This window comes from Musca autumnalis, unplaced genomic scaffold, assembly GCF_047663935.1.
Source record: "Musca autumnalis isolate F117 unplaced genomic scaffold, ASM4766393v1 scaffold_4, whole genome shotgun sequence".
In the NCBI taxonomy this organism is placed as follows: Eukaryota; Metazoa; Arthropoda; class Insecta; order Diptera; family Muscidae; genus Musca; species Musca autumnalis.
In genome coordinates this window covers 62,757,987-62,761,293 of record NW_027411977.1, presented here as the reverse complement: position 1 = coordinate 62,761,293, position 3,307 = coordinate 62,757,987, and positions in this window count along the sequence as shown.

The following is a 3,307-nucleotide window of genomic DNA, read 5'->3' as shown; positions in this document are numbered from 1 at the left end:
GAGAGAATAAATCAGACTTAAAGAAATCGCGCTTTTTAGTAAAATAAATGCCCAATACATTTTATAATTGTAAATTTATAATTGAATCAAAAAGGTGAATGGAAATATTTTATTGCACAAGGAAGAAATCGCATTTAATATTGGTAATTACATAAATATATTTTTCATATACATATGTATGTACGTTTGAAATATAGTTGTACCTTTTTGTTACATTATATAATTATTTGATTCCAGATGCCAATTTCCCTCTGATGATTTCAACTTTGAGGAAAATGTGTTTTATTTCACATCTAAGGAGAAGCTTTCAAAGATGTTTCTATATACATATATTTTTTTTAAAGTTCGACTTTTTATAAATTATTTCATTCAGTTTTTCTTTTATTAACGTCTGTTGTGTATTTCTTTGGAATTTTTTATGTACCTATGTGTCTGTTGTTGCTTTTGTTTTTTTTCTGTGCCTTTCAATAAGCCACCACCATTTATAAACGTGTGTATATGTTTGAGATAGCCAGCGAGCGCTTACTGAGAGCAAGTGAGCATACATTTCAATGAGTTTCACACTGAAATTTACGTTCCATTGCTCTCAGAAAGCACACACTGCTGCATGTGTTTGTTTTTGTTTGCACCCAAACATATATTTGTTTGCAGGACCCAGACATGTGTTATATTTGGGACTGATTGCAACAAATATATGTTTGCTGCAAAATATGTTTGGGACATATGTTAGAGATGCGTTTTTTATCCTCCGTCTACCGACAAATTTCTGGGGGAATTTATATACTCCCAACGATGACTAAATGCCAAATTTCAGCCATTTCGGTGGAATATTGAGGCCACAACGTTATATGGGGGCTATGTGAAAGCGTGGACCTATACCAGACCTATACAAATTTCTGGGAGAAAATGTTATACCCCAACGAAGACTAGGTACCAAATTTTAGCCATTTGGGTGTGATAATGAGGCTAAAACCTTAAAAAATGGAATATTGAGGCCACAACTTTCAAAATGCAGTACTGTTCTGTGGGGGCTGTACCAACGCGAGGACCTTTTCCGACAAGTTTCCGGAGAAAAGTTTTATACCTCCAACGAAGACCAAGTACCAAATTTCAGTCACTTTTTAAGGAATATTGAGGTCACAACCTTCAAAACAACGAAAATCGGGAGGTCCGTTCAATGGTAGCTATATGAAAACGTGGACCTGTACCGACAAATTTCATGTGGAAAGTTTATTACCCAAAATGAAGACCAAGTACCAAATTTCAGCCATTTTGGTGAACTTTTGTGGCCACAAACTTCAAAATACCGAAAATCGGGAGGTACCGTTCTATGGGGGCTATATGAAGGCGTAGGTGGAACAGTTTTGTACCCCCAACGAAGACTAAGTACCAAATTTCAGCCATTCCGGTGTGATAATGAAGCAAAAACCTTCAAAATACCGAAAATCTGGTGGTACCGTTCTATGGGGACTATATCAAAACGTGGACCGATGTAGCCCATTTGAAGTACCAAACATCCTTCAAGCTATAGAAACTTCAAAACCAACTTACAAAGCTCTATTTAAAAAATTGCGAGCTGTATCTTGATTTCGACGGACAGGCGGTTACATCGACTTAGAATTTTACCCTGAACAAAAATACATATACTTCATAGAGTCTACGATGAATATTTCGATGTGTTACAAACGGAATGACAAATTAATTTATACCCGAATAGTATGGTGGAGGGTATAAAAATGGAATTTATTGTAAACATTTTCGTATGTCAGATATATATTCACTGGACAATATCCGTAAACTATCCCCGCATTTTCACATACAATATCAGGAAACTTTGACTTATCCTGATGACGTTATTTTACTTTATAGTACTAAAATACGTATTTTTACAAAGTCCGATCTGGATTTTCAATATTTTCCCTATATATTCACCATAGATATTCCAAAAACAGTTTATATCGAGCACATGTAATCTTCTGAAAGAATTTATTATGAAAAACATCAATAAAATATATTTTGTGACCACAGATAACGAAAATGTGAATAAAAACGGTAGAATATGGTCCTAAATCATATATAAAGTGCGAAAACTTCTGAAGATGTTAAATATTATAGCTACAAATTTCTTTTGTTCAAACACTCATAATGAAATGTGATTTGGAACATTTCTTCTTTTAACACAACACCCAAAAATTAGGTATTTTAGGAGATTTTGACTCAGTATGGAATAACTTTTAATTAAGAGTATAAAAGTTTAACAAATAATTTCCACCTATAATATCTAATTTTGTAATGTCATTTTCTTGACAAAGTATTTTACTTAGATATCTAGTTTGTTCTGGAAGTTAGAGTGGAAGTTAGAAGGAATATTTCTTCTTTTAACAACTTTCGTCGAAAACTAAATTTAATGTAACTTTCATGCATCAACTCGAAAAAAGAGCAAAACAAATTTATTCAAAAAAAATATTTGGGTGTTTTGTAGGCAAACTTGATGTACGAGTATATATTTTCTTGATATATATTGTAAATACATATTTCTTTTATTCGACGATTTATATTGGAATTTGATGGAGAATATTTTTGTCTTTGACGTCTTCTATCTAGAATGAAGTCTTGTGGGAAAAAAACTTAATAAACTCAGATAAAGTACAACAAACCCTAAAACATGTATTTCCTTTTGGCAGATTCCTGGCGTTTAGGTACGATTTAGAGTTTTGGTGTATTTGGGGACCTATAGTAAAATTTTATGACAAATAATTTTGTATGATCTGATGCGATCACATTTTAAAGGAGTTTACAAAAAATTAGTAGTAATTATTCTTCATGATGGAATCTTTCAAATAAAACGCTTGCATTTACATAACAAATGGCGACCATATTAAACGGCAAGCGTTTTATTTGAGAGATTCCATCATGAAGAACAATTATTTTCTAGATTTTTATACAATTATAAATAAAATACTTACTTACTTAGTTGGCCCATTACAGAACATTTGTTCCATAGACCGAACTAAAAAAAGATCTCCATTCCTCTCTGTTTTTCGCTTGACTTTTTGGAATACCGCGTCTTTTCATTTCTTCATCCACTTGTATGCTCCATCGAAGCTTAGGCCTGCCGATTCTGCGTGCACCGCCATGTGGCATGTATTCATACGCCTTTTTAGCGGGTTCATCATCGCTCATTCTCATGATATGGCCTAGCCAACGCAATCGTTGCATCTCGATACGTTTAACTATATTCATGTCTTTGTATAGCTTACTAGCAAAATGCCCGCTACTTCGTATGCGGAAAGGATTTAAAAAACAA